We start from the raw sequence: 11,893 nt of genomic DNA on the forward strand, positions 1-11,893 counted from the left end.
ATTCAGTTAGCCAAATTGTAAATTCAAAGGAAAAGTTCTTGAAGGAAACTAAAAGTGCTACTCCAGTGAACACACAAATGATAAAAAAGCAAAACTGCCTATTTACTGATATGGATGTGGTCTGGATAGATCATACCAGCCACAATACTCCCTTAAACCAAAGCCTGATCCAGAGCAAAGCCCTAACTATTCATTCCTGTGAAGGCTGAGAGAGGTGAGGAAGCTTCAGAAGAAGAGTTTGAAGTTGGCAGAATTGGTTCATGAGATTTAAGGAAAGAAGCCATTTCCATAACGGCTGATGTCAAAGCTGCAAAGTTATTCAGACAATCTAGCTAAGATCATTAATGATGGTAGCTACACTAAATAACAAGTTTTCAATGTAGATGAAACAGCCTTATATCAAAAGAAGATGCTATCTAGAACTTTCATAGCTGGAAAGCTGAAGTCAGTGCCTGGCTTCAAAGCTTCAAAGGACAAGCTGACTCTCTTGTTAGAAGCTAATATAGCTGATGACTTTAAGTTGAAGCCAATGCTCATTGACCATCCCAAAAATCCTAGGGCCCTTAAGAATTACATGAAATCTACTCTGCCCAAGCTCTAGAAATGGCACAATAGAGCCTAGGTGACAGCACATCTGTTTACAAAATAGTTTACTGAATGTTTTAAGCCTACTTTTGAGACCTATTGCTCCAAAAAAAAGACTTCTTTGAAAATATTACTGCTCATTGACAACGCTCCTGGTCACCAAGAGCTTTGATGGTTATATACAATAATACTAATATTGTTTTCATGCCTGCTAACACAACATCCATTCTGCAGCCCATGGATCAAGGAGTAATATCTGCCCATAGATAGTGATTCCACTGATGGATCTGGGCAAAGTCAGTTGGAAACCTGGAAAGGATTCACCATTAAGAACATTCATGATTTATGGGAAGAAGTAAAAATATCAATATGAACAGGAGTTTGGAAGAAGTTGATTCCAACTCTCACAGATGACCTTGAGGGGTTCAAAACTTCAGTGGAGGAAGTAACTACAGGTGTGGTAGAAATAGCAAGAGAATGAGAATTAGAAGTGGAACCTGAAGATGTGACTGAAGTTCTGCAATCTCATGATCAAACTTGAATGGATGAGGAGTTGTTTCTTAGGGATGAGCAAAGAAAGTGGTTCTTTGAGATGGACTGTACTCCTGGTGAAGATGCTGTGAAGACTGTTGAAATGACAACAAAGGACTTGGAATATTACATTAACTTAGTTGATAAGGCAGTGGCAGGATTTGAGAAGATCGACTTCTTTCAATTCTGAAAGAAGTTCTGTGAGTAAAATGCTGTCAAACAGCATCCCACGCTACAGAGAAATTGTTCATGAAAGGAAGTCAATCGATGGGGCAATTTCATTGTAGTCTTATTTTAAGAACTTGACTTAGCCACCCCCATTTCCAGCAACTGCCACCCGGATCAGTCAGAAGCCATCAACATCTAGGCAAGACCCTCTGCCAGATTTACAACTAGGTGAAAGCCCAGATGTTGGTTAGCATTTTTTAGCAATGAAGTATTTTTTTTATTTTTTATTGTTATGTTAATCACCATACATTACATCATTAGTTTTTGATGTAGTGTTACATGATTCATTAGCAATGAAATATTTTTTAATTAAGGCATGTACATTGTTTTTTTTAGACACAATGCTATTGCACACTTAATAAACTGCCGTATAGTGTCAACATAATTTTATATGTACTGGGAAACCAAAAAATCCATCTGACTTGCTTTATTGCAATATTAGTTTTATTGGGGTGGTCTGGAACTGAACCTGCAATATTTCTGAGGGATGTCTGTGCTTTTAATTACCCTACACAATGTGTCAGCTGCCTTGACAAGAGTTTTATAACAAGGACCTGATTTTATTTCCACAACAATCCTGAGAAATAGGTACTGATGTCTCCATTTAACATAAGAATATATCATGTACATTACCCTGAATGTCCATTTGATGCCATGTCAATTGCCACTCCATGCACACAGACAAGTGCTGTTCTGGATTCTGGGAAGAAGCAGAGAATAAGACCACAAGGACCTAGTATAGGGCACCAGGCAAGCAGCTCCCAAGATTGTGTGAGATAATGTGTACAAATGTGTTTGCTAGGCCATAAAGTGCCACATGCCCTGAGGGACATCCTGGCAGAAATAAAGGCTCAGCACACTATGAAAGTTGGCTAACACTGTACCATGTGAATCAGAGAGCTTAGAAGACCTGTCACTTGTGACTGTCCCACCACAGCCTTCAACTGGGAGGCTGGTGGTCTTGACTTTCAAGGTCCTGGAGGTCAGACAGAACATTATGCTAGTTGCCCAATTTTCACAAGCTGTGAGGAGACATCCTCTCCGCTCCACCCCCCATTCTCCACATGTTTCAGCTCCTTCCACAGTGCCTGTTCTGGGGCTGGGAGGATGCTCAGCAGAGAATGGCCCAGAGTCCTGGCACTCCTCACCCTGGAGTGGGGCTGGGGACTCCTCCTGTTCTCTTGAATCCCTGCCTGGACTTGTGCTTGAAGGTCTGAGAAGCACGTGGAGAACACATGAATTAACTCTGAATTCACAACTTGTATTTGTGATAAACTGCCATCTCCTGTTGACATTAATGCTTTAGTAAAAAATTGTTTATTGTACTATATTTTATTTGTTTATTAATATGCTGCTCTTAAATCCATGGCAAAGGATACCTATATTACAAGTTTTATGAAGCAGAAATAGAAAATCACAACCAAAGAAAGGAGACATATCAGATATGGGAATCAAAAGGAGTAGTTTTTCTTGGTCATTTTGAAACAATGAACAAAGTATATAACTTTCTATTATAAAAGCAGTGCATACTTAGAACATTTGTAAAATATAGATTGCGTCAAAAATAAAAATATTCTGTTGGCCTAAAGTATACTTGTGTTACTTTAGAGAATACAATTCCTTATTTTATTATTATTTACAGTAGGTATTTTATTGTATGCTGCTGTCATATAATAAATATGTAATTTTATATAAATAAATAATAAAATAATTACCCTTGTGAAATAGAAATTTATGAAAATTCAGAGAGGTAAATGTTAAGGACTGACAAAAGTTTATATGTATGGCACCTGTTATAGGGATAAGCTTTTGTACAGGCTTCAAATTTAGTTCTCCTTTGAACATTCATAGGTTCATTAAAAGTGGTTTAGAAAACAATCCAAAGATTCTTGGCATTACAAAAAGTAACAGGCTTTCTGGGGTCTGAAGAGATTCTTACTTGAAGATTCCCCAGTCAACAGGGAGTCATGTTGAGCCTTCTGCAGACGGAATCATTTCAAGTCTGTAGCTGCCTGGGAAACCTTCACCCAGTGGAGCCTTGCTTCCAGCAGGAGCTGTTGAAGGACTTTCTTCAGAGTGACAGCAGTGGAGGAACCAGATATGGCACTCATTAGGGTCAAGCCAGCTTGTGGGTGCCCCGATGGGTTGTGTCTTAGGTCCATGGGGCCAGAATGAGGGGCAGTGCAGCCCATATTTATTATTTTAAAGCCTACTTTTTTTCACTTAACAACATATTTTTATTTTTCTACAGTATGTCTTAATGACTAGTTGTACCTCAGTATAGCGAATCATTTCTCTACTGCTGATTATTTACATTTCCTTTTCCTCTGCTCTTACAAAATTTTTGCGGTAAACACCCTTATACATAAGCTTGTAAATATTGCCAATTGTTTTCTTAGCCTAAATTCCTAGAAGCAGGATCCCTGAATCTCAGCACATTCATCACATTTTATCCACAGGCAAGGACACAGGCTCTAGAGTCTGACCACTTAGGGTTGTCATCCAGCTCTGCCACCAGCCAGCTGAATGGCCTTTGAAGGAAGATCTTGCAGGACCAAGTTTCCTCCCTTGTGAATGTGGATATTAACAGTACCTCCTTTATTGAATTGCTATGACACCCAAGTGGCCTAATAGATGGTAAGCCCTTAGATCCTGGCCTGGCCCACAGTGAGTACAAAATTCTTGGCTATCATCATCATTATTATAGTTATGGGTGCCAACATGTCATCCTGAAAGAGTGTCCCAATTTTAACTCCCACAGGCATTGTATGGGAGCATTCATTTCCACACACCTTTGTCAATGCTGGGTATTATGATTCCTCTTATTCCATTGTTTGCCAACCTGATAAGCAAACTTGTTGCTTTTATTTTACTTCTTTGATCACTAGTGATAAACATTTTTTTGATGTCTTATTGATTTATTCATTAGTGAATTTCCTATTCATGATTTTTTTTGTTTTGGCTAAATTGCTCATCTTTTTCTTTATGGATTTCTTTAATATATTAATAATGGATATTACCTTTTGCTGGTCATGTATGTTGTAAATGTATTTTTCCCAAGGTTTTTTGGTGCTATTTAATTTTGTTTCTACTTGTAGACACAGAAATTGTATTTTTTTTGTTGTTCTTGCTTATTATGCTTGTATACTGAAAAGATTACCATGAGATAAGTTGTATTTTTCCATTTTTTTTAAGATTTTATTTATTTTGAGAGAGAGAGAGAGTGGGTGAGAGAGGGAACACAAGCAGGGGGAGAGGCAGAGGGAGAAGCAGACTCCCCATTGAGCAGGGAGCCTGATGTGGGACTTGATCCCAGGACCCTGGGATCATGATCTGAGTTGAAGGCAGATGCTTAACTGCCTGAGCCATCCAGGCGTCCCTGTATTTTTCCAATTTTTTAAAAATATTTTTTTACTTTTACTTTTTGAATTCAAATGAAATTAATTTGAAATTTTTATAGTTAATTTCCCCACTTTTTTGTTTTATTATTAATTAATTAATTATTATAGACTAAATTATATATTTTGGTTTGTTCCTTGGTTATATCTACTCTTTGCCATTAATCTCTGTCTTTTCCTATGCTTGTATTTTAAATTGTTTGTAGCTTTATAAAATACTTTAATATCTGTTGATACAAGTCCACTTTTCACTAATTTTTTAAAAAATATTTTCTCAGCTATTATCATCTTATTATTTCCATAAATAAACTCTGGAATAATTTGTTACTGCTAAGAAGAAAAATGATTTTGATTAACATTCCATCCATTTTATAAATTAACTTGGGGAGAATTGATATTTTTACTGTTTGTACTTTCCTACCTAGAAACATGGAAGTTATTTCTTATTTAATCAAGGTATTTTAAAATAAATTGTTTCAGATTTACAGAAAAGTTGCAAAGATAGTACAGCATTCCTGTTTACCCTGCACACAGTTTTCCCTACTGTTAAGGCCTTGCATTATTGTAGTACATTTGTCACAACTAATGAACCAATATCAATATATGTTACTAACAACTAATGTCCATACTCAATTTATCCATCTCATTTGTTTACTCCTAATGTCCTTTTTCTGCCCCAGCATCTCATCCAGGATACCACATTAGTCACCATGTCTCCTTGGGCTCTCTAGACTGTGGTAGTTTCTCAGACTTTCCTTGTTTTATATGACCTTGACCACTTTCAGGAGTGCTGGTCAGGTAGAATACTCCTCGGTTTGGGTTTGTCTGTTTTTTTTTTTTTATGATTAGACTAGACATTGTTTTTTAGGTCATGGGAGCTAGAGCAAAAAGGAAAGCAGAATAAGTTACAGAGGTCTTGTTTTCCTCAAAGGAGACTTAAAAAAAAAAAAGTGTCTATCAGTGGGACCTTACAGAAGAGACATCATCACGTGACAAGAAACACCCAGTCTCCGGGAAGAGTGTGGTAACATACAGAAATAGTTTCCATGGCCCCCTTTTGTTAAGACATGCAGAAAATTCTGGGTCAGTAAATAACATTTTGGTTCAAGGAAGGTCACTTTTTGAGCAGCTAGGTTAATACATTTGACTTTTGAGTATCTTATACTGATCTAACTTGTCTCCTAGATAGAACTTAGAGGACAGGAGTGATCAGATAACAACTTCCTCTGACTACCTTTGCAGTGTTAGGAGTAAACTCCGACAGTCAAACTGTCCAGGTTCAAGTCCTGGCTCCACCTCCTCACTAGTGCTCTGACTTTGATATCTCTAAACTGTTGAGTCCTGGTCTCAGATGGAGGAAGCCATAGCCTCTACTGTAGAGAGCTGTGCAGCACTACCATGAGCAGCAATGTGGGTTATGGTCATCAGTAGAATTCTCTTGGGATGAGCCTTCTGGACCCCTGAGGAGGAGATACCCTCTCAGATACACACCTAAAGCACTGGTGACTGTATTTGCACAGGATTTGGAAACCAGAGAAGCAGGGAGCAGGTTTGACAATCTGTTATGAAATCTGAGAAGTCAAACCAGTGCACTGAACCTGCGGGGCAGGAAGCCTGCCTCTGTATGGAGCCAGGCTTTTGGAGCCACCTGCAGGTAAGGCTGAGTTTTCTCTAGGAAGCAGCTTAGGCTCAGCTCTAACCCTTATAGAGGTCTTTCACTGAGTCCCCAGTCTTCTGTCCCACAGCATAGGCAGAATTAATTTGTCCTGAAAAAAAAAAAGTTTATGACAGGAATACCTTGGCAAGGTTCCCCTGGTCCTGAGCCAAGTAGCTTCTCTCAGGACCCCTTGGTTTTGAATTAGCTGCAAAATGGCCTCCCACCCTTTCTGGTACAATGTACAAGTCTGTTTCATGGAATTACTGGGTCAACTAAATTTTGGAGAAAATTTGCCAAAGACAGCCATTTTTAGCAATGACCAATTACTATTTCTCCATATTCTCTGGTGGTAATTACAGTCTAGACCCTGGTCCCTTGAGGCCTACCTGAATCATGATGTAGAACTGCATCATGCATCTTCCAACTCTGCCTGGCCTGAAGACATAAGTTCATTACTTCCCAAAGTGCTCTTGCATTATCAGCATAGTTATGAAGGGGATGCTAAAACGTTGTCATACTTACTAATATTTGGAAATGTCCTACACCTAAAATGTTACAGTTATATTGAGATTTGAATGTTTCCAAACATTAAGGACTGAGCACTTACCTGAAACTTATTTAGTGCCTGAGCTCATGGCTGACTTTGACTTTAGAGACTGAATCACATTTGTGTTTTGGGTCCTTGCCTGCACTTGGAGTCAATGTATTCATTCTTTGATGTTCAGAACTTTATGAGCTGGACAAGAGTTTGGGGACATACCTTCATCTTGTAAACCAAAACACTGAGGACACAGGTGATTTCCACAAAGCTCATAAGTACCAGGAATTTGAGGTCAAGCTGAAGGGTTCCAGGTCTTTTTTCTTTTTTTTAACTCACAGCTCAATTATCTCTACTTTCTTGAATTAACTTCCTCACCTACATGGGCAGAGTTGCTCACTTGGCCATCTTTAAGGCTAGGCATTTTTCTAACATTGTATTTCTTTCATCATATTGTGTTTTCTTTTCTTTGTTTCTGTGTTTGCTTCTCCCAGTAGACTTTGAGCCCCTTGAAGACAGCGACTTTGTCTTATTCTTCTCTGAATTCCTAGGGTCTGGCTCAGTGCCAGCCATAGCAGGTTCCCATAAGATGTGTATTGAACGAATGAACAGGCCAATGGAGACACCATGCCAGTTTCATGAGCAATGTTCATATTTAGTTGTCAGGCATTCTTTATGCCAGGGATTTGTCACTAGTCTACAGTGTGGAGCTAGAGACCAGCCTTCTTATCTTGGGACCTTACACCTGGGTGCTCTGGCTAGGTCCCCCATTGTTTCATATATGTGTGGGTGATTTCCCACTCCAGGGTTCCTCCTGACTCCTGCTTAGAGCCATTGGATGTGTCTAGAGGGCATCTAGTACAGTCTGTTATTTTCACAGGTAAGGGGGCTCAACATGCTTTATATACCTGGCTCTTGTCCACCCCAGAGCTGGAACAGAAGGCAGCAAATGAGACTGATGATTTGATTCCAGATGAAGCTGAAACAGAATAATTTTTTTATACAGTTGAGTCCATGGGTGGAATAGCTAATGAGACTCATCCACTTTTAGCTTTCGAAACATCTTGATCTATGGGCACCAAGGTGGATTTGTCACCTGGATATTCCAGTAGAAGCTATGATAATTATCAGCTGGTCCTCCTTTTTGCTGCCTCACATCTGGCCCTTTCCACAGCCTGCCAAAACTCACCTTGCACAACTGTCCTCTTCTTTCAAATATACACAAGGCTACTCATTCTATGAGTCAGCTCTGCTGGGCTGTGTCATCAGTCAAGTGGATGTGGCCTTGGGGGTGTCACTTGGGGTCTGGAGAGCTGGGGGCAGGGTGGGAAACTGGAGCATGGTGGCCCTGATGAGGGCTTTACCAGGGGTGTGTGAACATGGGACGGGCCACATTTACAGTTATGTGATACCAGCCCCTGTTCTTGACCCCCTTTTAACCTCTGATACAAAAATTCTTGAATTTAAGATTGGGTCAAGGTAAACGTAGGTGATGGTGTTGGTGGTAGGTATGTTAAGCTGCAATGATAGACAGACTGGGAGTGTCAGAATCAATGTTTTGGCCCAGCCTGGGTTAGACCTCAGCTGAGTGTTCAGTATATGGGTGGGAAAATCCTTGCCATATTTTAGACTGACCTCTTTAACACATGAATAGTTTAGTCAAGTTTGTGTGTGTTTCATTTGTTTTTTATACCATATCTTCTTTGTCTTTTTTTAAAAGATTTTATTTATTTATTTGAGAGAGAAAAAATGAGAGACATAGAACATGAGAAGCAGACTCCCTGCTGAGCAGGGAGCCCAATGCGGGACTCGATCCTGGGACTCTAGGATCATTACCTGAGCTGAAGGCAGTCGCTTAACCAACTGAGCCACCCAGGCGCCCCTTCTTTGTCTTTTTTTTTTAAAGATTTTATTTATTTATTTGAGAGAGCGAGAGAGCAAGAGAGTGAGAGAGAGAGAGAGCATGAGTGGGGTGGAGGAGCAGAGGGAGAAGCAGACTCCCTGCTGAGCAGGGAGCATGATGTGTAGCTCTATCCCAGGATCCCGGGATCATAATCTGAGCCCAATTCACCCAGGTGCCCTTATCTTTTTTTTTTAAATAAACACTTCTATTTTTCTAATTTTTTAAAAGTAAGCTCTATGCCCATGGTGGGGCTCAAACGCATAACACTGAGATCGAGTCACATGCTCTACTGACTGAGTCAACCAGGTGCCCCTATACCATGTTTTCTTAAATACCGAAGTCTGGAAAGGGTGAGGATGGAGGTGCATGAGATGGGTACTCTCAAACTTTGTAGTGTCATTAGCATGTGGGGTCTTTTGAGGCCAGGGGCTTTTCCTTGCCCCTCAAACTGGGGGTGGCCTTAAGGCCAAGACTGTGTCTCCCTGGAGGCTCCAGAGGGTAGGATTGGGGTCTCCCTGAGGTTAGCTGTGTCCCATCTTCAAACTGGGGGTCTCTGTTGGTAAGGGCTGGATCATCTGATGGGATGATCCCTATAACACCAAATGGAATCTATGGACATGCCTCAGGCCTTTGACTGAGGCCCCTATGATGGACAAAAATAGTAGAGGTGCACTACCAAAAGACAGAACTGTTAGTTTCCTTCTGCCTCTGTGGCTACATGGCTTGTGCTTCAGGCTCAGGCAATAGACAAAGGGCAAGAGGGCAGACATGGTGCCAGCACCCAGAGTAACCTGTACTGGCTCTGGAGGAGGACGAGCTCTGTATGTGTGTGTCTTTTGTACTCATGTGCATGCACATGTGTTATGTACATGTGTACATGTGTGTGATGTGGTGTGTGCCCACAGAGGGCATGTGTCTGTGTTTATTTACATGTGTTGTAGCATATGGTGCATAGAGGTGCAGTGTGTAAACCTCATGGGTGTCTGAGGCTCTAGAGGGTAAAGAGAAAGAGGTGCTCCTTCTTCCAGGAGGACATGGTAGGGACAGAGAGGTGGGGATGAGTAGGGTGAACTTCATGGTGCAGCTCCATGTGGAATCTGACAATGGCCTGAAGCACATTCACTATTTGGACCTGATTTAGCCTCTGTGGTGTCAAAAGCTCAGGTGGGGCTGTCTTTGTAACTGGGGTGCAGTGTTCATGTGAGTTCCAGGTCCACCAATGGAAGCCCTATAAATGGAGCCCAGGCTTCAGGGTTGGCTTCTCCCCTGGTTTTGGGAAGTGGCTACTCAGCCATGCTTCTGCCCATTAGCCCGTCCACACCCGACATCCACAGCCACACATCTTTCATTAAAGCCTCTTATGTCCCAGGGTAGCTCTGGTCTGAGATTTTCTTTGAACAACAAACTAATCCAACTGAATCCAGAGATCCTGTGTTTAACATCACTACGTGCCAGTCCCCAAGCAGAACTTTGGGATGAAGGGAAGAAAATGATATGTTCTGTTTTCTGGGGGCTTGCTGCTAGCCGAGTGGAGAAGACTACCATGCCCACAAACCATTACATCCAGTGGTGTCACCTCCAAGGGATGGCTTTTGTGTGAATAGATGCAAATGGGGACATAAAGTAGTTACCTGCTCTCAGAAGAAGAGGCTCTGCTGGAAAGCCCCACAGAGGATGTGACACTCAGACCAAGACTTAGGTGTTTGCCTGGCAAATAAGTGGAGAAAAGACCATTCCCAGCAGAGGGAAGAATATATGTAAAGTCTGATATATTTTGACAACTTCCAATGGTTTGGAGCAGTTATGGCTGCCAGGTACTGCCTACTTGATGAGTCTTTCATACTTTCTATTTCCTACACTCCCTTGCCCCTAATCTCAGCCCATGACTGTGGACCACAAAGTGGGCTTCATTAAGAAAACAGAAGCCTTCAGTTGGGAACCCTCTTTTCTCCCCCCCACCAAATCAATGACTACCTGCATTTTTGCCTCTTTTCCTCATCTTCTCTACAACAGAACATGTTCTCCTCCTTTCTCCACATGGGCCCTTCTATTCACACATACTTATTAATACTCACTGTGTACTTGCTCCTGTTTTGATGGTATGAATATAGTCATGAACAACACTGACAAATCCATGCCCTCTGGGAGCTCATATTGAAATGGGAAAAATCACAGTAAACATCCAAACAAAAAACTCTTATCTGGCCAACAGACCCATGAAAAGATGCTCAACATGACTCATCATCAGGGAAATGCAAATCAGAACCACAATGAGATATCACCTCACACCTGTCAAAATGGCTAGAGTCAAATATACAAGAAACAACAAGTGTTGGCAAGGATGTGGGAAAAAAAAAAAGGAATCCTTGTGCACTGTTGATAGGAATGTAAATTGGTGCAGCCATTGTGGAGAACAGGATTAAAAAATTAAAAACAAAACTACCATATAATCCACTAATTCCACTACTGGGTATTTATCAAAGAAAACAAAAACACTAATTCAAAAAGGCATACATACCACTGTGGTTATTTTAATATTATTTACATAAATACAAATGGAAGCAACCCAAGTGTCCATCCATAGATGAAAGGGTAAAGAAGATATGGTAAATATATCCAATGGAATATAACTCAGCCATAAAAAAGAGGTCTTGCCATTTGCAACAACATAGATGGAGCTACAGAGTATAATGCTAAGTGAAATAAGTCAGTCAGAGAAAGACAAATGCTATATGATTTCACTTATATGTGGAATTTGAGAAATAAAACAAATGAACAAGCAAAAAAGAGACAAACAAAAAAACAGACTCAAATACAGAGAACAAACTAGTGGTTGCCTGAGGGGAGGCGAGTGGAGAGATAGAAAAAAATTATTATCAATATTGTTATTATTTTAGGGAGGTTCTAAGAAGAAAATAATAAACTCAATACATAGCAAAAAGAATGCTGATGGTAATAATGGTGATGGTCGCATGTGTGTGCATGTGTGTGTGTGTGTGTGTGTCTGCGGGTAGCTGGGAGGAATGTAGGACCTTTCTCAAGAATTAGTATGA

At 40.6% G+C, this 11,893-nt stretch overlaps 1 pseudogene; it reads right to left on the reverse strand.

Moving 5' to 3' along the window:
• Nucleotides 1-3,239: 3,239 nt before the first annotated feature.
• LOC114202433 (guanine nucleotide-binding protein G(I)/G(S)/G(O) subunit gamma-5 pseudogene) lies at nucleotides 3,240-3,506 on the reverse strand (annotated as a pseudogene).
• Between the last annotated feature and the right edge of the window lie 8,387 nt (nucleotides 3,507-11,893).

This window comes from Eumetopias jubatus, unplaced genomic scaffold (genome assembly GCF_037043125.1).
Source record: "Eumetopias jubatus isolate StellerSeaLion01/CBP00866 unplaced genomic scaffold, mEumJub1_p1.0 scaffold_4, whole genome shotgun sequence".
Classification (NCBI taxonomy): Eukaryota; Metazoa; Chordata; class Mammalia; order Carnivora; family Otariidae; genus Eumetopias; species Eumetopias jubatus.